This window comes from Panthera uncia, assembly GCF_023721935.1.
Source record: "Panthera uncia isolate 11264 chromosome C1 unlocalized genomic scaffold, Puncia_PCG_1.0 HiC_scaffold_4, whole genome shotgun sequence".
NCBI lineage: Eukaryota > Metazoa > Chordata > Mammalia > Carnivora > Felidae > Panthera > Panthera uncia.
In genome coordinates this window covers 37,385,187-37,412,296 of record NW_026057585.1, presented here as the reverse complement: position 1 = coordinate 37,412,296, position 27,110 = coordinate 37,385,187, and the positions used below count along the sequence as shown (strand labels likewise).

At 35.6% G+C, this 27,110-nt stretch overlaps 1 long non-coding RNA gene across 1 annotated transcript in view; it reads left to right on the top strand.

Moving 5' to 3' along the window:
- The window catches only part of LOC125912470 (uncharacterized), a 400,306-nt gene extending 373,756 nt beyond the window's left edge, over window positions 1–26,550 (top strand). Inside the window, exon 5 of the long non-coding RNA XR_007454756.1 lies at window positions 26,487–26,550. This is a non-coding gene — a long non-coding RNA (uncharacterized LOC125912470). The remainder of the gene's footprint in view (window positions 1–26,486) is intronic.
- Window positions 26,551–27,110: the final 560 nt, after the last annotated feature.

The window sequence follows — 27,110 nt, the reverse complement described above, 5'->3', positions numbered from 1 at the left end:
TGATATCATTATTAATATTTACTGTTAATTGCTTGTATATATTTGTATATTATTTGAATTCCAGCATAGGCTTACAGATGTGCTGTTTTTAATGACAAAGATAATGACAACTGAATTGGTGATTAAAAATACACTATAAGCTTAGCACCTTCATAAAAATCCCAGAGCTCTTTACAAAAGCAATAAAACAATGAACTAAAATAACAGCTGCGCTAATCATAAGCTAGTTAAAAAAGATAACACTTAGGAGTTTAGGGTTTTTTTTTTCAAGCCCATAAATTAAAAGATGCAAAATTTCATGCTCATGAAGGCTATTTTTAGAATTTGCTAATGGATAACAGTAGAATACGTACTTCATATACAAGTAAAATGGCTCTTGAGTTGAAATGGGATGAAATATCAACTTCTAGTCCTTCTAGAAAGGACTAGAAACTTCTAGTCCTCTTTAATCTAAATCCTCTATACTTTTGAGATTTCACAATAACCATAATATTTATTATGATGGCCCATGACACTATAGAATTTTTGTTATCAAGCACTGAACCATATTCATTGTATTCATTCAATTCAGCTACAAAATCAAACCAGATCATACCAAACCATTGGTATGGAGAATTTCGATCAAGTGGCACTGCTTAGTGTATTAAGTAATATCTGAGCAGGAGGGAAGTGAGCTTCCCTCACACTGTAAGGTTACTGCAAATATGGGGTTCATGAACACACTGTAAGAAGTCAGATTCCATATGTAAACTTATACCCCTAAAGAAACTAAAGAAAGCAGGTCAATCATTTATGTATTGTGTTAGTTTGCTGGGGTGCCATAACACAATACCACAGACTCAGTGGCTGAATCAACAGAAATTTATCTCCCACAGTTCTGGAGGCTGCAAGTACAAGCTCAAGGTGTCAGCATGTTTGGTCATCTGAGGCCTTTTTCCTTGGCTTACAGATGGCCACTTTTTGCAGTGTCCTCACACAGAGTGTGCTTTCCTTTGTGCATGTGCATTCCTGGTGTCTCTCTTTGTTCCTCTTGTTATAAAAACACAAGTCAGACTAGACTAGGGCTCACACTAATGACCTCATTTTAACTTGATTACCTCTTTAGAGCCCTGTCTACCAAATACAGTCACATTCTGAGGTACTGGGGATTAGGGCTTCAACATATGAACTTGGAGGGATACAATTCAGCCAATCACATGTTTTGTAGAGGGGTGAAGAATGTTCTTTCAATAGATATGTCCACTTGGAACCTCCGAATGTAACCTTATTTGGAACAAGGATTTTGCAGATGTAATTAAGGTAAAGATCTCCAAATGAGATTGTCCTGAATTAGGGTGGGCTCCAAATACAATGACATATGTCCTCATAAATAACAGAAAAAGAGAAGACACACAGAGACACAGAAAGGAAGTCCACATGAAAACAGAGGCAGAGATTGGAGTGATATGTCTCCAAGTCCATGTTGGCTGGCAGCCAGAGAAGCTAGGCGAGAAACACAGAATGGATTTTCCCTCAGAGTCTCTGGAAGAAACCAACCATGCTGACTGCTTAATTTTGGACTTTTACCTCCAGAACTGTGAAAGAATAGATTTCTACTGTTTTAAAGCACTCAGCTTGTGATGATTTGTTGCAGTAGCCGAGGAAACTAATACAGATATTGGTATGGAGAAATAATAAACAAAACTACCATATACTGATGACTTCCATGTGAAGGCCCTATACTATGTATGTATTATCTCTTAAATCCTCTAATCATCTATGTGAGGTAGCTACTACTTTACCCATTTTACAATGAAGACACTGAGGCTTAAAGAAGTATAAGTAAACTTCCCAGGGAGGCACAGCTAGTAAATGTCAAAGCCGAATTCAAACTGGTATCAGTTTGACTCCTTGTTGTGGTCATTCCACTATACTGTATCAAACTGACAGACAAGGGTATCTGGAGACTATAATGAATTAAATATTTTGTTTTGAAAGGTCTCAATTTATTGACTTTAGGCAGTGACCCATGGAGATAGATATAGAGAAGGGCAAGAGACAGGTAGAAGAGATACGAAGGGAATTGATACTGATAGAGAATATTGTAGGGAATGCCTTGCCCCAGCATCATCCCAAAACTATGGCAGGGAAAGAGGTCACCTTCTCTTCTAACCATGCTATATCAATTGGGGTTCCTTTATTTCCTCCCTCAAGGCTTTACTGATCTCAATATCACCTACAGTTCATTGTTGGGCAGGAGTGTGCTCTTTCTTGTTGTGGATCTAAGAGGCCATATTCAGTTTGCAATCTTGGCTTTCTCTTGGACCCAGATTTCTGTGCCTAATAACCTCAATCTGATTCCTGGTTTCTTCTTCGGTGCTCTGGACTCTGCATATCATGAAGAGAGTAAAAGCAGTCACTGAAGACAAGTGAATCAGGAATAAAGATTGAGATAGAAGCAGAGTTTTGTGTGAGCATTCTTGCCCCATCCATTTATAAGATTTTGTTCTTCTCCATTGATAGTCCTGGGAAGACTCCCTCAGTGCCAACCCCTCACCAGGCTCCAAACGATAACTTCTGTTATGCTGATGGAACCCAGTTTTTCTAACATATAAGTCTGAGGGGTGCCTACATGGCTTAGCACCTACCTCTTGATTTTGGCTTAGGTCAATGATACCAGGGTTGTGGGATCGAGGGTTGAGGGATCGAGCCCTGTGTCGGGCTCCATGCTGAGTGTGGAGCCTGCTCAAGATTCTCTCCCTCTGGGGTGCCTGATTGGCTCAGTCGGTTGAACATCTGACTTCAGCTCAGATGACGATCTCACAGTTCATGAGTTTGAGCCCTGCATTGGGCTCTGCACTGACAGTGCTGAGCCTGTTTGGGATTCTCTCCATCTCTCTGCTTCTCTCTCTGTCCCTCCCCTGCTCCTTCTCTCTCTCTCTCTCTCTTTTTGCCTCTATCTCAAAATAAATAAAACTTAAAAAAAAAAAAAGATTCTCTCTCTCCCTCTACCCTTCTCCCCCACTCATGAGCTCTCTCTCCCTCTCTCTAAAATAAAAAATTAAAAAAGTAAAAAAAGTCTGAACCATGAAAGGAAATATTTCTGTGGCTCAGATATTTTCATATATTTATATACTTTGAGTTCATGAAATACATTTATTTTATATTTCTTAAGAGCCTATGATACTGTCAGCATGATATGAGTGTACAAACAGAAGTTGACAAAACAATGAGAAGGATACTGGCCATGAAGCTTCTAGAGTCATCCTGGCAAGTGGAACCTTTCAGGTCTGACCTTTAAATTTAAAACAATGTATATCTGTTTGCACTTACAGTTGCAAAATAGAAGATAGCTAAATTTCATAACCCCAAATATATTTACCCATCAAATGTTATTGTTGAAGTTACCAAACTATCCTTTGATTCACTGGATATAAATAAAGACTTGAGAACAAACTGAAACCCAGGTTAGAATTCAAAATTTGAAAGCGTCTGGTAAGACAGATCATGGTGGCCTCAGAACTAAATTTAAATAAATAATTATGTCATAAATAAATAAACGCTGTGTATCCTGCAATGCAGCACATTGGTCAATGTTGCCTAAGTATGTCTTTAAGGTGCCATGTAGTTTAGCAGGATCTGGGTTTAGGTCAACATTGAATGCTGAACTAACTTATAAGCAATACATCAACCAGTATCTCCTTGATCCAAGGTCCTAACTCTCGTGACTAGAAGAATGACAGCTTCTTTGAGCTAGCCCTTATTCTTGCATAGTGGTCTCTAGTATGATAGTCAGCAACTGTTGAAGAAGCTCTTCAGTCTCAGTCTGATTCTCCATCAGAAGGGACAGCCCCACACAAGGAAGGTCAATGAAAAAGCAGAGTGGGAAATGAAACATTTCCACACATTCGTAGACATAGCTCCACCAGTTTAGGAACCTTGAGCTAAAAGTGAGAGATCATGTTCATGGTGTTCACCACCAGGACTTTACAGAAACAGTAGACAGGCTAGGCACAAAGGGGGTGCTAGAGTAGCTACGGATGCAGAAGAGACCCCACCAAGGGCAGTGGGCTATGCTTGTTCTGTGATCTGGCAGTTTGACCTTTCCCCATTCTACATAGTGAGTCTGAGCTGTGGTATGATTTTTCTGCCCCTGTCTTCCTGACACAGTCTGATATTCTAACACTTGTTCTGTTTTGTTGTTGTTTTTTTAATTTTGTTAGTGTTTATTTTTGAGAGTGAGAGTGAGAGAGAGAGAGAGAGAGAGAGAAAGTGGGGGAGGGGCTGAGAGAGAGGGAGACACAAAATCCAAAGCAGGCTCCAGTGTATGAACTGTTAGCACATAGCCCAACTCAGGGCTCGAGCTCACCAACTGTGAGATCATGACCTGAGCCGAAGTCGGATGCTTAATCAACTGAGCCACCTAAGTGCCCCTCTAACACCTGTGTTTCTGACGTCATTTTCTCCATGCTTACTTAGCTTTACCTTATGCCCTGAACTCTGTGTTCTTTACCCAGGACCCTTATCCTGGTGTCCTAAGTGATCATTTCTCTAGATTCTATCTTCACAATAATTAACCTGATTATAGGGCTGTAGCCAGCAAGATATGGGCTACTTGTGTCACTCATTCCACAGGATGCCTCTCTATACCTGCTGCCCCAGGGACCAGTGGCTTAGTGTCCTCCTGATAATGCTGGTGTTCTGCTTTTGGAATAATCAGGTCAAGAGAAAGAGCTTTACCTCCTCCCCCCAAAACAAAACAAAACAACAACAACAACAACAACAACAACAAAAACAAAAGACAAAACAACAATAAAACCTTTTGTGCTGGCAACTCAAAACAAGGCAATCTATTCAGCATGATCCAACCCAGTGGAGCAAGCCTGGCAGACAGAAAACAACACAAAACAAAACACAGTCTCACACAAGAGTTGAATTAATTGACCCAGTTATCCTAGGACAGCCTTACTCCTTGAGAATGTGTCTCTCAGGTCAAATTGCCGGGTTCCATCCCTGGCTCTACCACTTGCTGCATAACCTTAGAGATTTTGTTTTAACTTAGTGCCTCAGTTTCTCCATCTGTGAAAAGTGGGTAGATGTGTCGGGAGGCTGAAAATGAAATTCTTTATGTAAACATCTTCAAAAGTGGTGGTACATAGCTAGTGCTCAATAAATTATTAGTGGTTTGGTAGAGTCCATCAACCCATGTCCTCTCCCTTAGACCCCAAACCATCAGCTCACTCAAGAAAATGCCCTGGCCTGGAGCACTGAGAAGGAGCCAGGGTAAGATAAGGTCTTGTTAACTGTTTATATTAGGACAGAATGTAAGCTAACATCTTTCTGCCCCAGCCCAGCCCTATAGGCTGAATAAAGTAGAAAAAGAACCTAACCTGTTAATAATGGATGGTAAATATTGATTGATAAATAAAGTAGGCAAGTGGAGTGAGAGATTAATACTCACCTCAGCAGAGGCCCAACAAATATCAAGCGTAGACTTACCTATCCTGCATGCCAAAAAATCTCCGTGATGCTCCCAGTGTTTCTCATCAGGGGAACTCTTGGGGTGAGGTCACTTTAAAGAAAAGTGTGAGGTTTATGTGTCTTTCTTCCAAATAATTCTCTGACACAATTCTTATTCCTCAGTTTCAGGCCATTTAAACAAGGGTTTATTAAATGCCTACTTACTACATAGCACTATCGGATGTGGACTTCAAAAGGGTTATTTGAATCAAAACAAAGCATAATGAGCTTCTGGCATCCTTGAATATGATTTCCGGTCTATTTAAGGGTCACATTTGAAGTGGCATTTTATTTTTGAGCTCTGAGTATTTGCCATTCACACAATATAGCTTAAAACCTATTTATTTATTTATTTATTTATTTATTATTTTACTTTCTGTTATTTTGTGAACCTAAGTCAAACTCTTTGGCTTGGCAGTATTTCTGTTACAGCAGCAATGCCTTTTGGGCTGAATGACTGCACTGGATAATCCTAACAAAGTTGAGACAAGCACATGATTATTCAGACACAGATATGGAGTCCAGACACACACAGGGAAATAATACAAAAGTTTTGAGCCCCGTAGTGCTTACTTCTTGTACTGCATAGACTTACCACTTGGCGCTCCAGCCAACGTTCACATTCAGTATTTGAAAGCGAAGCCACTTGGTGGGCTTTCTCCTCTACATCCCCTCCTTAGATGAGATATCTAGAGGATCAGCTGCCATGAACAGAAGGAGGGAGCTTTTGAGAGGAGACAGACATGCAATATAGCAAAAGGGATGAAAGAGGTTCAGATCTCAAAGAGAGTAATAGAGAAGGAGGGTCAAAACCTGCAAGTTGAGTGTGGAAAAGCAGAGTGATGGATTATAGAACAGAATGGAGAAAGACATGGTGAAAGGTTTCCATTACTAGAGAAAGAAAGGCTTCAAATAGAAAAAAGTATATATTATAAACTGGAGTGTTATGTTTTCAGTACACAGAACGGTCTTACACCCCTTTTGTGTATTATAGGCTGGGGGCTAATCTCAGGTGAAGACGAAACAAGGGAATTCTAAGAAAGTGACAGGTTATAGAATAAGGGTAAAGAAAATTAGAGTGAAATGAGTTGGATACTGGGGCCAAAATAGATGTAGGAAATGGGAAAAGAGGAAGCAGTGATAAAGAAAAGTATATAATAAGGAAAAGAAAAGCATAAAATAATTTTATGCTTTCCTTTGAGTTTAGAGTCATCTTACTTTCAGAAAACATCTTTTGGGCAGTAAACGTTAGCCTTTTGAGTGCTGACCACTGAGATACTGAAACTTTGTTTAGGGAGATGTAGTCTTTACATCTCAAGATTCATATCCTTCAAGAAACTTTGACACAGGAATGATCATATTCAGAACATGATAATTACATATATTCAATTAAATTCCACTGAGTATTAACTTTATGTCTCACAAGACTTGGGATCTTTTGCACTTAAAATTTATTTATTTTTATTTTATTTTATTTTATTTTATTTTATTTACTTATTCACAGTACAAGCCAGGATGGGGCAGGGAGCAGACAGAATCTTAATTAGGCTCCGTGCTCGGCAAGGAGCCCAACACATGGAGCCCAATCCCATGACCCTGGGATCATGACCTGAGCCGAAATCAAGAGTTGGATGCTCAACTGACTAAACCACCCAAGTGCCCCTGCACTTAAAATTTAAAGGTGCATGTGAATTCTACACAAACCTAATCATATTTTCTCTGATAACTAACACACTAATGCCCTTAACTGAATTCTCCTTGGAAGCTGCATTTTCTAAGCAACAGAAACTGAAGACAACTTTTAAATACATCTAACCAAGAAGACTGCAATATTCAATCAAGTTAATGTTATCAGTGCGGTGATTATTTGAATATCTTTGATGTCAGAGCCATGCCTCAGAATTTCAAAATTCACTTCACTTTGAAATCAAAGTATACACACGTTTCTCCCACTGTAATATAAAATATATATATTAAAATTTTATCAAAAAATTGAACATACAAAAGGAAAGTGCAAACTTTACCAAGGATTTTGATAAAAATTTAATTTGTTTTCAAATATTTTATTTTCTATGAAATATATAAAACATAAGCTAACCGTGAATGTGGTGTATATTTTACTATTTGTATGACAAAAGACTGCTGGTTTACATTAAAATGTGCATTTTTAAAAGGCAGAAGTATGCCTTACAATGAAAGAAAAATTGAACCAGGATTTGGAAAAACCTACATTTTAGCCTCAATCCGGCTTTTGTCCTACTAGCTATGCCACTTGTTTAACTTCTCTTTTTGTTTTTCTGTGAAGAACAAACATCTTTATTTTTTATTGTAATATAGTTGGCATACAACTTTTTTCTCTTTTAAACTGGGAGTAATATGTTCCCTACCTAGTTTGTTGAACATGGAAAGGTAGCTTTAAACCAAATCGTAAAAACATACGAAACATAATTTCGTTATTCAAGTGTAATTTCCTCAGGGGTCATAAACAATTTCACTCACTATCTTTTTTTTTTAAGGCTTTTTGGAGAAGATACCATATTAAAATTTTTTTTCTTGTCATGTTCATTTATTTTTGAGAGACCGAGAGACAGAGGGAGCGGGGGGGCGGGGGAGAGGGGGAACGGCAGAGAGAGAGGGAGGCACAGAATCTGAAGCAGGCTCCAGACTCTGAGCTGTCAGCACAGAGCCAGACGAGGGGCTCAAACCCTGGAACAGGAACTGCCAGATCATGACCTGAGCCAAAGTCAGAGGCTTAACAGACTGAGCCACCCAGGCACCCCAGAACTTCACTTACTAAATGTTTGTTATCCAATATATGGCTTTCTGTCTCTTCTTCAAATCGTCACACTCTTGGGCTTTTCTTCTACTACTAGAAAAAGCAGAAAAGGACTTTTCAAATCTATCACTTTCTTATCGTAATTTCAACTATTCTAGTTGAAGCTTTTGAGGGAAATGCCATTGAATACAATACTTAAAAGCAAGTATTTGATGCCTTATGTGTACCTTTTGACACTGAATGGCATCATGTGAAGAGTGAAGAATGAAAGCAAAGAATGTAACAAAAAAAATAACATTCCATAAAAGAATACTACAGAAAGTAGATATTTTACTGCTAGGGTTGTTGTTATCATTCCAGGCTCTAGCACAGTAGAGGATCTGGGATATTTATTATATGAATGAATGTCTCTATCTTTGCAAGAAAAAAAATAATTTATACTCTTCTTATACCTAATTATTTGCCATGGAGTCATTCTTACCACAAATTTTTCTCTGTCTCCAAGTAATTGCTTTTCCCAGGATTTTTAAATTAGGATCTGTTCCCATTTTATCAAATGTAGGACCTACAGTCATCCTTTAAATTGTTTGGCAAGTTCAGTGGTAACACTTATTCCTCTACTTATTGTAGAAGTGAGATTTCCAGAAACATCTTAAAGATAGAGGAACAAGGCTTAGAGAACTTAAAAAAAAAAGGCACTGTCCTTGCAAAGAGTGATGTAAGAGGTAAGGAGGTTAAGAGACAAAACTGAACAAATGAGTTCGGGGAGAAAGCTAGCCTTTTATAGAGTAAAAGGAAACAGAAGTACTTTCGGCCAGCCTAATGAAAGGTTTTGAAATTGAGGGTCCTTAGAGGAAACCTGGAATTAGAACAAGTTAAAAAAGTAAAGAATGTGGGGAGTGAATGGAGAGGGCTTGTTTGTCTAGAGTTGGTGCCTTAATAGAAAAACGGCAGGCCAGCAGCAATGCTGTAATGATAAATTGGCATGTATAAGAATGCGGGCAGGAAAGCACAGTGCTAATGACAGTTAGAGATTTTTGTTTTTAAAGGAGCACATGAACTAATCCAAAGGAGTTACTTAAAATTACAGTTTGCTCTTTTTCTCTCTCTCTCTTTCTCAGAATTGTTTAAAGAGAAGAGGGAGAGGAAAAGGAAAGGTGTAATTTATAGGATGTACCTTAGGAACTATTATTAGAAGAATAAAAACGAGAACTACTGGCAAATGTAAGTGCATTAGAAATGCAGTAATTAAAAGGTTCTACAAGAAAAAAGGAAAATCAGAGCTAACAGTCTTCTATTAACCTACTGTGATTTATAACTCACACTTTATTATTTTTTTCTCCTAGTACAAGTTCTCTGTTACCATGTATAATAGTCACATGCAATATTTTGTTGTTGTAACCCCATATATGTAGTAGTGAGTGGATCTTAATTTGTTTTTTATGTGCCTCTAGTTCATCAGCTTCAATTTCAGGGAAAAATTTCTCTGTGCTTTGAATAGCACCCAGCATAGCTACTCTGTGTTAGCAACTGATGTCTATTTTGGTAATACAGCAGTTATCAGTAAACGATCAGAACAAACAATGAAATGCACTATAACACTGAAGGAAAGGAAAGGACAAGGATAGATGTAACTGGTGATGAAGTGTATTTGTTCTGGGAAAACTGAGATGGTTATGTAAATGTTGGGAAGTGGGAAAAGATATATTAAAGATAAATCTAGGAAATAAAGTGAGAATAAGATAAATGCAAGGAGTGTGATGAATCATTTCTTAAGGAAATTAACCTAAATTCCTGATGGAGGTTAAGCATTCTCTGAACACATGAAAGCACTTGTGTTTCTAAATGTTAAATTAAGATCTGCTCAAAATTTCACGAGAAATCAATACTTATTAAAATACAGAGCACGCTTAGCAATGTTCTAAACACTACAAACATGATCCCATTTAAAATATTTCTAAATTGTGTAGGTAGGAACTAATATAATCCTCATTTTACCCATGAGAACCTGATGTATAGAGATACAAAGAAGCTTGCCCAAAGTCATACAGGTTGTTAAGTGGTAGAGATTTCAAATACAGGTTGAGTCTGGTTTCATACTCAGGCTGACTCTGGAGTCAGGCACTGGTAACTACTGTATCTTCTGTGTCTAGGAGAACCAGAAAGATAAACTGTTACTGTGGCAGCTGCAATTTTTACAATGACACCAGTACTGGTGTTCATGTAATTCCTTGAAGTAGCATACCTAGCACATGTTGCTAAGAAAAATGTTCATGTTCTCTATGCCAAGGATGAAGATGGTCTCTCCTAGCCTTATTGCAGTGCACCAAATGCTGTTCAAAGTTCATGTCTCAAAGTGCCTAACTGATTACAAGGGAGTGTCTGAGGCATTGATGAAAATAGAGCAGAAAAGAAAAAGAAAAAGAAAAAAACAACCAGATACTCCTACTTGGGTTCTGCTTTCTTCTGCTGTGTATACAGTCTAAAATGTCCCTGGTTCCAGCTCAAATTAAATCGCATGAAATTATGTTTGAGATTTATTTTGTGTGCTACTTGAGAAATGATAACGTTTCATGAATTTTTTAATGTTATCTCTGATAGCCCTTGCACCTCATTTGTCCCAAGGATATCACCGAAAATAATTTGAGAACAAACCAAAGAACTTTAGCACCTTAATCATTTAGCATTGAGTTGGTCACAGGAGAGGCTGGGGATGGATGAGTGCAGTCACCCTGTTGGTTTGGAGGGGAAGCTCTCAGAAGACAGTAAAGATGGAGGCCTTTTTATCCTGATCACTAAATGCATCTTTTCCTGGTAATCCTTGGTTACTGGAGAATGAAAGACCCAGGATGAGGGTAGGAAGAGAAGATTTTATATTACCAGCATTTTATATTAACATTTTACATTAACATTTTTAGCAATAGGAAATTTATAAAATGCATAAGCAGATATAATCTCTCTTGATCTAACTCCCTGAAACGCAGATAGCTGTGTATCCTTGGAAAAGTTGCCTATTCTTTCTTAAACATCAGCTTCCTCAATCGTAAGATGGGGAGAAGCAGAGATTCTCCTTAGACAAGTTACTTAAGCCCTCTGTTCCTCAGTTTCTTCATTTGTAACATGAAACAACAGTAGTAGGTCAAAATGTAATTTTGCTGATATTCAACAGTTTTTCACCTACCGAAATGGCAGTTTCACGTAGTTCAACCTAATACCTATGGTATTATTGTGAAGATGAATACACTTAAACAAGGGCCTAACTCTTAGTACAAACTCAGTGTTAATTTTATAAATATGGTCTCAGTTCATCCTTATAATAGCCCTGTGACAGATAATTGGGTTCCACCTGTGGATATAAATTTATGTGAAAAAATGTAAATAGTATATACAGATTTACAAGGGTGGGGGATCGTAGCTTTACAACAAATACTTCTGCAGTGTAACCCTTTGTCTTGTGCTTTCTGGACTGCCCAGTGTTTGTCTATTGTATCAGCCAGCTAAGAAGGTCTCTAAACTGCTTTTCCCTCCCATCCAAATTTGCCATCCACTGGATGGTTCACTAGTTCTGAGGTTGTAACAAATACTCGTGTGACTTCGTTTACCTTATAAAATGGCTTAACGCCAAAAAAATGAGTATTCCCATGCTCATCGACTTAGATAGGGTTATAAAAGCAGAGAAACTTATATAATATTATAATACACAGTGATAAATACAATCAAAGTTCAGAATTATTTGTTTGTATATTCTGATTATTTTGGAAATAATGGAAAGTTTTTCATTTTGGTTGTGATTTCTAAGACACCAATTATAAACTCCTTGCCAAAGAACATTGTGCCTTTGCAAATATGTGTGTATAACATATATATACTAAATAGGTATATATTAAAGAGGAATAGTTTATTATAATTGAAAGTATAGAATGCTAAATATTATGGAGGCAAAATGAGTAAATTGAAATTATTTAATCTATATTTTATAAAATGCCTTTGAGAATGAACTAGAAAAGTTACATAAATATTTTGTATAGAATTCTCTATTGTGAATAAATATACTACATAAAAGTCAATGTATTATTATAGTTAGCAAAACTTATTATTGGATTTTTTTCTAATAATTTAAATCGAATAATAGTGATTTGGGGTCCTCTTCTCTCTAAGAAACTAATTCAAACTTGTACATTATTATTATTTATTTGAGAAATAATGTGGAATGTGCCACGATTTTTCTCATAAAATGTATTTTTGCACATATGCAACGTCTAAATGATTAAGATGTAGACATCTTTTGTGAACCCTATCAAAAATAAGGATCAAGAGAGAAATATAATGTAGCTATTTCTCCTATCCTTCTTTTTTCTCAAATATAATCATTTGAGAAGATTACTGTAATTTTTGAAAGGATTGAAATGAACAGAACAGTAATCTTAGTGAATAGGAATTTTAATAATTGAGTATTCAACATATTCTCTTATTTGACTGAAAAATAATTTTTCCTTTAATACTGTGTGTGTATGTGTGTGTGTGTGTGTGTGTGTGTGTGTGTGTGTGTGTGTAGTGAGAGAGAGAGAGAGAGAGCGTGTGTGTGTGTGTGTGTGTGTGTGTGTGAAAACACAGACACTGGTATTTTTTTTATTGGCTTTGTTTGTTTTAATTCTAAGATCTTGTTTCTAAATGGTGACTTTAGACACAAACTAGCATCATTTTCATTTTGCCAAAGAGAAGACTGGAGGTAAGAGTGTAGGAGTTATTTGCCCAAAGTTATCTAACAAGGACCGGGAAGACTTCAAATCAGGTCTCAAAATTCTTGTCTTTTACATATAGATGATAATAATTTCGATTGACTAATCTATCCTAGAATTTAATCACTTTCGTTTTCTTATTTATCTTTCTTTTAAACTCATATACTATAAATTCTTGAAATTCATAACAGTACCATTAGAGTAGACAGATATCTACTGAGCTAAGGAATAAAATACCAAATATTGTTTCAGAATAATAGAAGGTTTGGGGACCATATCCATAATTTAAATTATTAAAATAGAGTCGCCATTTGTGGGAGTTAGTAAAACATATACATCTGGAAAGTGGCTAACGAACAATAGAAAGATTTACAGATTTTTGTCTATCTCAATCACTTCATTTTCCATTCATTGTTGCTCAAGGATACATAAGCTTTATCACTATACTGTTTGAAGTAGAATTCAGCTACTGTGAAAATATTTTTTAGCAAAAATAACTTTTACACATTATGAAGAAAGTGGAAGTGATGTAGAAAACCCAAGCAATATAATAAAGTTTCTCCTTTAATTTAAAAATTCACTCAGACTGCTTCCCCAAATAACCCTTTCTTTCCCTTTTACCTTCCTCAATTTACCATCTTTTTTTTTAATGTCTATTTATTTTTGAGAGAAAGAGAGTGTGAGCTGTCAGCACAGAGCCAGATGTGGGGTTTGAACCCACAAACTGCGAGATCATGACCTGACCCAAAGTCGGATGCTTAACCAACTGAGCCACCCAGGCATGCCCCCAATTTGCCATCTTGATTGATATTGGTCCAATCTGTGCAAAATGACTTAGATGCAACTAAAAGTTCATTGTAAATTTGACCCAAACATACTAAAAAAACCCAGCAAACAAATAAGAGAATAATATAATTCTCATCCTGAGGAAAAGAATGTCACTGAGTAAATGACAAACTGATGGCAAGAAAAAACTAAACTAACCACCTAAGGCAGCTCCCCTAGCTTTCCTTATTTTTCTTCTTAGCACTTATAATAACCTGGAATAGCACATATTGCCTGTTTATTGTCTTTTTTCCCCTCACTAGATGCTAAACACCATCAGAACAGGAACTTAATAGATTTTTATTTTCTTAAACAGACTCTGACACATATAGATGTTTCCTAAATATTTGTTGAAGGAATAAATAAAATAGAAATTGGTTGTCTGGGGAATAGAGTTTTATGGTTAACTGAATAAAAGTATATTTGTTGAAAATATTTCTAAAATGTCTGTAGTGAACATGGCAGTATTTAGATTGTGATTGAGTTTCATATTCCTTTTTAGGGTCATAATTCTGAATATCACTTGTTATATAGTATAATATATAAGTCATGGGAGTTACAGTAAAATCCATACTGACTTTATGACTGACCTTGTTTTGAATAAATCTTCAGTTTGGATGTGATTTCTTATAATTGGCCAATTTCCCTGAAAGGCAAGTAAGTAAAATATATTGATTAATTGAGAACTGTAGTTAATTGGGTTTTTACTAAAATTTATTTATACTGGCACAGAGTAGTAAGTACTCAATAAATATTTGTCAAATATGTGAAGTCTAGTTAGTTAAGATAGACTTGTTATTTTGTTTTTAGTTTCTTAATAAAAAGATAACTTTTCGATTAAATACATAATATGCAATAACATTAGAAACCACACAGCAGGCAACAATTTAAAAGAATTGCAATTTCTTCTTATTCTCTTCTTTTTTACCTTCCTTTTCCTCTTCCCCTATCCTTCCTTTTTTCCTTTCCTGAACAATCAAACCCTAAACTCATTAGGTGGGGACAAGTTAGGTTGGCATCCATAGGGAGTGTGGGCGGGGAAAGCCTCAACAGCCTAAAGAGCAGTGTTGGAGCTCACGAAGGATGAGAAGAATGTCTGGGTGGAGACTGGGATGTTTAACAGCAATAGGATATTGGTTACATGTGAGGAAATAGATCAAATAAATATATTAAGGATAATTGGGATATAGCTTTTTCATTGTTGAAGAAAGTAGTTAAAAATATGAAAAGAGAGCAACTATGTTAGATCATGTGGCATTGGTTTAGAAATCGAGGTTTCAGTGTGCAAAAATACAGATTTGAAGGGGTAAATGCACCCTGACGTGTATAAACTATTCCCAAAAATGCCAAACTATGGAGAGAGCCCTAATGTCCATCAACTAATGAATGGACAAAGAAGACGCCATATATATATATATATATATATATATATATATATATGTATATATATATGGTGTGTGTGTGTGTGTTTATAAAATGGAATATTACTCAGCCATCAAAAAGAATGAAATCTTGCCATTTGCAATGAAATGGATGGAGCTAGAGTATATTATGCTAAGCATAATATAAGAGTATATTATGTCTTTATGAAAGACAAGTATCATGTAAGTTCACTTATATGTGAAATATAAGAAACAAAACAGGTGAACATATAGGAAGAGGGGAAAGAGAAGGGAGGAACAAGCCATAAGATACTCAATGACAAAGAACAAACTGAGGGTTGATGGAGGGAGGGGAGTGGGGGATGGGCTAGAAGGGTGATGGGTATTAAGGAGGACATTTGTTATGATGAGCACTGGGTGTTGTATGTAAGTGATGAATCACTGAATTCTACTCCTAAAATCAATATTGCATTGTATGTTAACTAGCTAGATTTTAAATTAAAAAATAAATTAAATTAAACTGGAGGTATCAGTGTGAACTCCTAACGTATGGATATAGATATAGATACAAATATACGTCAATATGTGTATACATGTACAAATAGCTGATAGATAGATAGACAGATTTTTTTCCCACATTTATTTCCTTAGTTCCAGATCCTGAGAACAATGACACACCCAAAACAATGGGAACACCTGCCTTCCAAATCTAAATACCATCTAAAGAAACTAGGACTGCTTGGAGAAACAGCTGTTTGCATACCCAGGGCATGAAAAAGACAAAAATAAAGTGTATCTTATTGTGCCCCAAATACGGAAGTACTTGGGGTGCCTGGGTGGCTCAGTCAGTTGAGTGTCTGACTTCAGCTCAGGTTGTGATCTCATGGTTCATGAGTTTGTGAGTTCAAGCCCTGCTGTCAGGACGGAGCCCACTTTAGATCCTCCACCCCCTCTCCCTGCTCCTCCCCTGCTCATGCTCTCTCTCAAAAATAAACGTTTAAAAAATATATGGGAATACTCAAAACAATGCCAGGGACATGTCAAAGAAAGAGGTCAGACTAAAGAGAATCACATTGTGCATATCTGAGACTATTTGAAGATCAAAGTGAATAATAATAAGAGCAGATTATAACCTATTGGATAAAATGGATATCCATGAGTCTATATATATAAATATATAAATATAGTATTATATTATTATATATATTATTATATTATATATATGTAAATAAATAAATAAATTGAAATTTAATGTACTTCTCCACAATATAGTTACTAAAAACAAAAACAAAATCTTACAATTATCACCTTAATCATGAGATCAATACTAACATCACAAGTGATGTGCCAACTGATAGGACACTATGAGATCCATCCACCCTCACTTTCATGATGCTGCAAAGACAGATAATCTAAGTCCAATAATAAGAAAACAGAAGATAAGCCTAAAATGAGGAGCATATTACAAAATAATAAATTGTAATTTTTTTAGTTTCTTAAATTTCTTAATTTTTTTAAATTTTCAGACCCATGAAAATAATGGGCAAACTGAGGAAATCTTCTAGATTAAAAAAGACTAAAGAGTTTAAAAACTAAATGCACTCCTTAATTCTGGACTGGATCCTTTTGCTAAAAAGAGCATTGTTGAAACAAATCACAAAACTTAAATGCAGCCTGAGGGTTGAATGGTAGTGATGAATCCATTCTGATATTGGTGGTTGTATTTCATTTATAAAGGAAAATGTGCTTGCTTCTGTTGAAAAATATGTTCAAGTAGTCATAGTAATGAGTTGTCATTACTCACAGATAATTCAGGAAAGACCTGACTTGTATTGCAGTTGCAATATTTCAAAGTAAGAAAATAACTTTTAAAACATTCAAATTCAACACCTTCCATGAAATTTTGTCATAATCCTAAAATAGTTTTTAGGTTATAGAAAAGTATTTTATATTTCATGAATTTGTATAATACAATTGGAGGTATAGAATGCAGGGGGGTTCCCCCCATCCCCTTTAAAAATAAAGTGGAATAATAATGAAAAAGGACAATTATGCTTGGTGGGAGTTCCAGTGAAAACAATTAAGACCTCCCAAATGTTTGGTACTCATGGTTGTAGTAACGGCTTTCTGTTTTCTTTTGTTTAAATATTAAGTGCCTCTTTATATATTTTAGTAAGAAGGAACCAATTCTCTATGATAGGTATTAAAATATCAATGGATATTATCTTAGAAAATTAAGATTCTTCCTGAGGGGCAGAAAACTTAGTAGGAATATGTGTACAGATAACATTTTTATATTTACTTACATTACTATAATACAACCTTTTAAAATAATATGTCAAATAATAGATTATAATGTTCCCTCCCTGCATGAACTTGAAGTAAATTCTAGCAAGAACTGGCCATGCAGCTCATGGATAAAGAGAAGCCTAAGAGGGAGGATATCACTGCATCCATTTATTTATTTATTTGCCTATTTATTTATTTTAACTTTATTTAGTTTGAGAGAGAGAGAGCAGGCAGGGCCAGAGAGAGGGAAAGAGAGAGAATCCCAAGCAGACTCCACACCATCAGCGTAGAGACCAATGCGGGGCTTGAATTCACAAACTGTGAGATCATGACCTGAGCTGAAATCGGATGCTTAACAAACTGACCTGCCCAGGTGTCGCTGAAGCTATTTACTGTTATCAGTGTTGACTATCTTTTAAATAATCCTTTCCCTGTTTTGAAGAATACTCTTTATTCTTTTGTGGAATTGAATTGTGGGTATGAGGGTTTTGGTGTATGACTAGAGACGTGATGTATGGGGGCCCCAGGTTATCTGAGATTTGCTGTCCTTTCACTGAAAAAATTTCTCATATCTAAGTATCTGCCAGCCTTGGGGAGTTCCTCCTGGCCAGGCATTGCAATGTGCTAACAGAAGCAAAAATATAACAATAAGCCTTCTTGCGTTTCATGGGCTCTCTCTTATGAAAAATTAACTTTTCACAAATATGATTTGAAGAAATTTATGGTGTTCACTTAAGAAAACACTCAGAATTCCATGTTACTGAGGACAAGTTAGGCTAAGATCAGTAACACTGTGCAGTGGATTCAAACTACAATTTTGCTCTAAAACTATAGAAACTTAGACAAATTATTTAATCTTTGTGCTTCATTTTCTTCATATGTAAAATGAGGGTAACAATAACACCTATATCATAGGATTATTATGAACATTAAATGAGACAGCATATGTAAACTGCTTAAAGTAGTACCTAGGACATAGGAAACACTAATTCCTATCTGTTATTATAATTATTTGAGATCAAGGAATTAAGACAAAGATATCAAGCAACAATGGAAGCTACACTAAGAAATCAGTGATTTCTTAGAAGACATTTGACTGATCATTCTCTGAATAAATATATTTATTTCCATGTAGCTAACACCATATTAAGGCATGCAAGTACTCTTTTTTTTTTCCATCTGTAGAAATGGGGTGATAATAGCGGTATTCCTCACAACATTGTTATAAGGATTTAATTATAAAACTTAGCAATTTACCTGCCACTACTAATAAGCACTCAAAAAACACTAGTTGTACTACTATTGCTAATTATTATTATTATTATCTTTATGATATAATAAGATCAGAGTCTGAGACATACATGTGAGGGCATAATTACAATTTTATAGTATGATAAGAACAGAAGAACTAACATTTCAATTATTTTTAAGAAGGAATGCAGTTTTTCCAGATGGAGAGGAAGGGAATAGCATTCATGAATTCCCCATGTGTTTTACCTAAACTTGACTTGTTTTAAAAAAAATCAGTGGGCCCACAGTTATTCCACTGAGAAAGTACTGTTGAATTGACCATGTCCACACAAACTAATCAACAGGTAATTGAAAACCAAATCTGTGAAATACGCAGATGAAGTGTAAGACAGCCTCCCAGCTGATTTTCCTATATCCACACTCTGTCTTCTTTAGTATACTTTTCATAAGGTTGACACACTAATCTTCTTAAATGCAGTTTTCATCATGCTATACCTGTTGGAGAATATAGTGTTCGTTCCCGAATGCCTGCTGCATCAAGCCCAAATGACTGTGCCTAGCTTTAAGGATCCTCCACAGTCACATTTCAGAGTATAGCACGAGCACCAACATCACCTGGGAACCTGTTAGAAATAGATAATCTCACACCTCAATCCAGACCCACTAAATTAGAGTCTGCAGTTTAACAAGATCCCCAGGAATGCAAATTAAAGGTTGAGAAACACTGCTATACAATATCCATTAATCTAAAGCAAACAAAATCACTCACCCATAACACAGCCCATGGTCCCATCAAGAAGAATGAAATCCTTTCATTAATATCTCTGTATCCAAACAATCCCTTTGCTCATATTCATAACACCATTAGAAATACCTTATTTCCTTCCCCTCGACTATCTAAATCCCATCCATTCCTGAAGGCCCTGTGGAAAAATCCTCTATCTTCCATCAAACGAACACCATTTCAAGCCACACTAACCTTGCTGAAAAATTCTTGCGTTTATGTCACTACCATTTCATTGCTCTTATTTATTATCCATTAAATAATCATTTTCTGAATGCTTATTATTGTTTACCAGGCACTGTTGCACTGGTTAGAAAACAAAAATGCAGACCTTCCTGTCTTCATTAAGCTCACAATCAGAGCAGTCAAGGTTCAGTAGAGATACCTTAAGTTCCACAGACAAGAAGTGCAAATGGGTAGATGTACGGGTGCAGGGCCATATTGGGTAAAGCAACCTGATTTGTGCTTTTTTATTGTTGTTAGGACTACTTAAATGAAGGAAGTAAGTTGAAATTTATTAAAACCTTCTGTGGCACAAAATAGATGAAACGTTTTAACTGATAAAGAGAGATTGTGCTTTGTTTCATGTTAATTTTATAATCCTGGAGATGATTAATTTTTTGTAGGACAGCAACATGTCTTTCTTCATTCATTCAACAAATACCAGAAATTTTCAAATAGCTCCTATTTGTCCTTTTCTGACTCTTTAAGCCTCAAACATGGTATGCACTAAATAAATACTTGTTGATTGAAGACAGTCTTTGATCTCACGTTGGAGACTAGGTTTACACACATGGAACGGCCATTGTGCAAATGCAGCTTTTCCTCCTACTGCTTTTCATGACATAAGGAAATGTTCACGAATTTGCAATGACACTTTGGTTTACTAGGAGTGTCTTTTGGATCAAAAAGTTCCTCCAGGGTGCCATGGAAGTTTCTGTTTCTCTGCAGCTAATGTTTTCATTCACCAGAGACTGTTTTGGGAGTATAGCCAACCAAATGGAATTGGCTAGTAAAAGCTTTTGTGGGTGAGCATTTCGGAAACAAGTTTCAAGACCATTTGCCAGCAAAACCCCAGCAGGTAGAATTTTAAACAACATAAGTTAACATAAAGGCTTGATTTGAAGAAGCCTGGAGGAGCAGGAAAGAGTAAAGTGAAGTATGTAACATCCTACATTCTTTGAGGGTAAGAATTAAAGTTAGCTTTCCTTATTGCAAAACTACTCATCAGCTCCTTGGATAGAAACAGATGCTTCTGGTAGACAGGCATTCTCCAAAAGATCTCATGCTCCAAACAACAGCACTGGAGTATATTAAGGTTAGATATTATTACATAAGACCTTTTGTGAGCCCCTTGTATCCTTCAATGTGATTTGAGAGAAGGATAACAACATAAGGAAACGTCAAAACCGAACTAAGTAAAAAGAAGACTTCCAACTAACGTAAACTGGAACTCTATAGGATCTGGTATTATACAAAAAGTGACCATCACTTTGACTAAAGAATCAGCAATTTCCTTATATTTATAATCTTCGCATTACTTACAACTTCCCCTTATCTTAATCAGCCACCTTGGCGAAGGTGAACATTCCCACATCATGTGCAATTTTCTCTTCAACTTTTAATTTCTCTGGGTACAGGAAAAAAGCTCTGGGCCCTTAACTGAGCAATTACTATTTCTTAAGTGAATATAGAGTTTCAGGATAGTGCCAAAATCTTCCTTTCATCCAGAGAACAAGTCTAACACAGTCAGCGGCATACACGGTGTCTGGCAACACCCCAGCTTTAGGTTGAAGAGCCAAGTCAAGACTGAAAGGGAAACTCATTCTTCACCCCTAGTCACTCCCTGGCATCTACTGAGGTTCTTGAAAGAATGCCAATTAGGACCGATTTACATGTCTCCTTGGAGGTTTTAGATAACTCTTCACTCTAAGAACTGTTTGTTTTTCTCATTTAGACCATTTCTCCAGAGTAGGATTTGCAAACTTGCTGCTGAATATGCTGTTTGCAGATCACTGCTAGGTTTCCATACTGACATAAAGCACTGGTACTTGAAAAATTCATTAAGAAGTGACTCATCTGAACTCCCAGATCTCAATCTGTAGAGTGATTCTGCAATGTTGTCCCAGAATTCAAGCAACAGAAATTAAAGAGTTCATATGCAAACGGTTTATAAAATACACCTAGACAAGGCACTTATTGCTTCATAGCTCGTGCCATTGTTTGAGGAATTCTGTTTTTAAATTTTCTTTATATGGAGCTGGAATCCACTTCTCTGGAACTTTTTGCCATTTGTCTTGGTTTTCTAAAATACTCGCTGTCTCCTTTACATAAGAAGCCCTTCAAATATGTGAAGATAGTTTCCGTGCTTCTCTTCTTCTGCAGTTTTCTCTTTTTAATTAAACTTCTATTCCTTCAGCTACTCCCTAGGTTATATGGCATCCAAACTTCATCATTAATGAGAAGCTAAGTTTTCAATAACCATATGTTGAACATAGTCTTTTAATGATTAGCTCAATTAAAATTAAAAATACATACAAACTGTACCTTAAATAACCTTTTTTTATGTTTGGTCAAGTTTTCATTGATTGCTGTATTTAGGTGGTTTGTAATACCTAAGATACCATCTAGAAATTGCCATGAAAATGTCAGACTGGTAAACCCAGCTATAGAAAGCATCTTTTTGGTTGCCTCCATTAATGAAAATGTTACCAGACACTACTAAGTGGTGACTGAAACATCATGCTGAAATATTACTGTTAGCTACTGGTGTAAAATTTCTCACCAGAGAACTATGTTTGCTATCTAAATACAAATTTTAGCAGGCACTAAAATTGTTAAGAAGACCTAAGATCACTTTGCTTCTTAATTACAGTTTAAAAAATTATTATAAAAGTATCAAATTAAAATAGTTACTATTTGAAAAATTCTAAGCATTTATGAAATTATAATAAGCTAACCCTTTAAGTCAGAATTGAAGACAGTTTGAATATTCCCTATATGCCCACAAAAGTTTCTCTAGTCTTTTGCAAAATAAAATGATGATTTGTCCAACAATGTAGATGGTTAATATTCACCCAAGTGACATCAGCGATTTAATGCATCATGCTTTTTCTTTTCATTAAAATTGCTATTACCGAAGCTTGGCTAAATTTTCTTCATGCTTGGCTCTCCACTTAAGTCTGAGACTCTACAGGTTTCCTCTTATATCATGTTTTACTCTGTCTTCAGTTATTTTTCTTCCTTCTCTTACCTGCTTTCAAGAAATAGAAAGAAGCTCTTTGATGTGCCAATTCTGAGTATATTCAGATAAAACGCAAATAATTCAACAGACTTCTTAAGGAAGAAGAATGTGAGAGGTCGTTTCCCTTATTCATTGGCTATTTTATTGAGGTTAGATGACCCATGGTAGAGGCTTGCTGGAGTGAGTTTCAAATTGGCAAAAAAAACACAAAAACACACAAAAAACTAACTTGCTATAAAGGAATGTGGCAGAAAGAGAAAAAAAAGTGAAGTAGGAAAGTCCAAATGTATATTCTTATCAAGTCTTACACTTGTCCAATAGTTACAAGCCTCTCTGAAAATATTTATATGTGTGGGTGGAGGCAAGTTGCCCATTAAATTGTAGGAAGTGTTATCAGATTCTTCAGGACTTGGTTGTAAATTTGACTACACAGTTTTGGCTCATAGAGAAATAAGGAGGAAATATCTGATTAAAGTGTGCATTGCTGCTGAGGCAACTGAATGTTGCCATAGCAATTGAGATGAAATGTGCAAGAAGTGAGATAATTAAATCTAACCCCTTTAGTAGTTTTGACAGTCAATGCACTGCCAATAGGAAAAGTTATCTACAGTATTAAGATAAAACACATTCCTTATGGAAAGTCTCCTTACTAGTATTTTGTTGTTCCCTTTCTAAATACATTGCTTTAGGTGTCTAATTTGAATGTTCTCTTTTAATAATCAAATACAGTTTTGACCTTGGTCTGCAGCTGCCTAGAATTTCTGCTAGTTTATTGTATCATGGGAGCAGACATCTATAAAAAATATCCAATTTTTTTCCCTCAAGTTCTTAGAAAAAAGTATTCTGAAGCCAAAGCTGTCATATTTGAGCTTGGAATTCAATAATACCTAGAACGTGCTGCCCTCTTCAGGAGCTGGTGCTTAAAATTATTTTGCTTTTTTTTTTTTGAGCAGTTTAAAAATTATAAATATGAGTTATAATATCAAAAATAGTATTAATAATTCTTTGGGAATAAGCACCACATACAATAAAATATTTCTAAGTTAAAAGTCTTTTCCATTAAAATATTTCATTAAAAATCAATAAATACAAAATTTTGAAATAAATTGTCAATATGTGCAATTAAGTATATAAATAGTTTCCTTAAAAGGAACTATTTTAAGTTTCTTTAAACTTAAGAAACTATTTTAAGTTTCCTTAAAACTATTCCTATACTCATTGGCAGAATTCCTGAATCATTACAGAATTTCTACAGAAACTATCCAAATGTTTCTTTAAAAGTAAAAATGTTTAAAAACTAAGATATCCTCTATGTCAAAATCTAAGTAGGACACACTTCAAATCTTAATTTTATTCTCCAGAAAAAAAGTCAGTAAATTTTGTGAACATCAATATCTGTCATTTCAGGGACACCTGGCTGCCTCAGTAGGTAGAGGATGTGACTTCTGATCCCAGGGTCATGAGTTCAAGTCCCACGTTGGGCATAGAGCTTACTTAAATATACATACATATATGTGTGTGTGTGTGTGTGTGTGTGTATAAAATTTGAATTTTTAGCTAGTTTTTATTTATAGAAACATTTTCTTTACTGGAAATAATGATTCAAATTACATTAACACATGACAATTATTATTCAAAATTATTTCATTCAAAAATAGCCTTGGGGCCCCTGGGTGGCTCATTGGGTTAAAGCATCAACTCTTGATTTCAACTCAGGTCATGATCTCCAGTTGGTGAGATTGAGCCCTGCTTTGGGCTCTGTGCAGACAGAGCCTCCTTGGGATTCTCTCTCTCACTCTGTCTCTGCCGCTTCCCTGCTTGCATGCACGTTCTCTCTCAAAATAAGTAAATAAACTTAAAAACAAAAACAAAACTTTGAAGGGTCTGAAATGTCATTATCCAAAAACTCAAGTAAAAACCATTTTCTGAATATGTTTTCTATTAAAATTTCCTTAGACATCTAGTTCTGGTGGGGGGGGGGTAGAGGGAGATGACTCAGTGTGTTTTTCTCTAAATTGTGATATTTAAAAAATAAGTAAATAAAGGAACGGAAAATGACCAATACATAATAACACTATCAGGATATGAGAAAAGCATATTTTCTTACATACTGACATGTTTCTTTATTTTAGAACTATTGACACTAAGAAAGGTAATTTTGTACTAATTATTAAATGTGAGAGTAAGTTTTAATTACAAAATTCTAAAGAACACAAGAAATTCAAGAAAAAATTCCTTTTTCAAATATAATTTTGTTCTAATTCTTATCATGGGTGCAATCAAAACCTTGTTTTTAATGAATAGAAAACAATAAGAAAATAAATAATGCTTTGTTATCATTTATTTAGTGTGGAAAAGTTGGAGCTTAGACTTCTAATTTTGTTTCTCACCTCCTACATCAGATTTCCAGTTCAAGATTCCAAACAGGAAAATAACTTATATATAAATTTGGATTAAAAAAAATGGTCACTCATCCAGATGGCCAACAGGCACATGAAAAGATGCTCAACATCGCTCCTCATCAGGGAAATACAAATCAAAACCACACTCAGATATCACCTCACGCCAGTCAGAGTGGCCAAAATGAACAAATCAGGAGACTATAGATGCTGGAGAGGATGTGGAGAAACGGGAACCCTCTTGCACTGTTGGTGGGAATGCAAATTGGTGCAGCCACTCTGGAAAACAGTGTGGAGGTTCCTCAAAAAATTAAAAATAGACCTACCCTATGACCCAGCAATAGCACTGCTAGGAATTTACCCAAGGGATACAGGAATACTGATGCATAGGGGCACTTGTACCCCGATGTTTATAGCAGCACTCTCAACAATAGCCAAATTATGGAAAGAGCCTAAATGTCCATCAACTGATGAATGGATAAAGAAATTGTGGTTTATATACACAATGGAGTACTACGTGGCAATGAGAAAGAATGAAATATGGCCTTTTGTAGCAACATGGATGGAACTTGAGAGTGTTATGCTAAGTGAAATAAGCCATACATTGAAAGACAGATACCATATGTGTTCACTCTTATATGGATCCTGAGAAACTTAACAGAAGACCACGGGGGAGGGGAAGAAACAAAAAAGAGGTTAGATTGGGAGAGAGTCAAAGCATAAGAGATTCTTAAAAACTGAGAACAAACTGAGGGTTGATGGGGGGGTGGGAGGGAGGGGAGGGTGGGTGATGGGTATTGAGGAGGGCACCTTTTGGGATGAGCACTGGGTGTCGTATGGAAACCAGTTTGACAATAAACTTCATATATTGGGGAAAAAAAGAATGTATAAAAAAAATGGTCACTAATGTTGGCCTCAAGAAAGTAGAATGACCCTCAATTTTCCCTTAAAGAGTTTTGGGTATAGCTGTCACATCTATAGAATTGAAAGTTTCAACGGAGCTAAAGGGGAGAAGGAGAGTAGTTCATTGACAACATTCTCTTAATCCTAATATATTTGTTTGGGGAAAATATAATGTTTTATTTCTGACTTTGAAACTCCTTACCACAATTGCTTAATTCTAAAGTAGCTCTGTTCAAAATCATGTAATACATGTTCAAGAATTCTTGGAACACTGATTTGTGTTTTCTGCAATAGATTTACTTCATTTTTGTTTTGCTGCTGATGCATTACATTTGGTAGTTAGAACCCCTGTGGATGGAGGTATAATAAATAATAATATTTTCTTTGCTTTCCAGGGTATTTATGGCATAATGATAAATTTCATCTTTCCCAGAATGGTAAGTAAAGAGCTCTTTCTATATATGATAGTACTCAAACAAGAAAGAGTGAATTGTTATAATAAAAATGGAGTGGCATTTGCTAAAATATTGAATGATCTGATAATTATAAGGCAGCTTATATTCTTGAAATAAATGGATGCTGCATTCAAATTCTATAAGCATTCCAAAATTCTCACCATGTACAGGCTCTTCAGACAGAGTATAAGATTTCTGGGTGTTGTTGTTGTTGTTGTAGTATTGCATTTGAACACAGTGTAGTCAACATTTTGTTTTCTGGGATAATTTATTTTAAAGTATACACAGATATAGAAATAAATGTGGTTTATATTCTATGAGCATAAAGAAAAAGCATATCTGTGATACATATTGAGAGTTGGTGAGTAAGAGTCCTTTGGAATTTTTACTGTTACATAAAAACTGATTGTAATTTATGTTTGACCAGGGCTTTGCAGCATCTGTGAATTTAAAAATGTTTGTTTTCTAAGAGCATATATCATAACTTCTCCTAAGCAAGCTAGCTACTGTATGATTTTGTTTAAACACATAGTTTTCTTGCCTTTATGTTTTTATGATGTCAAA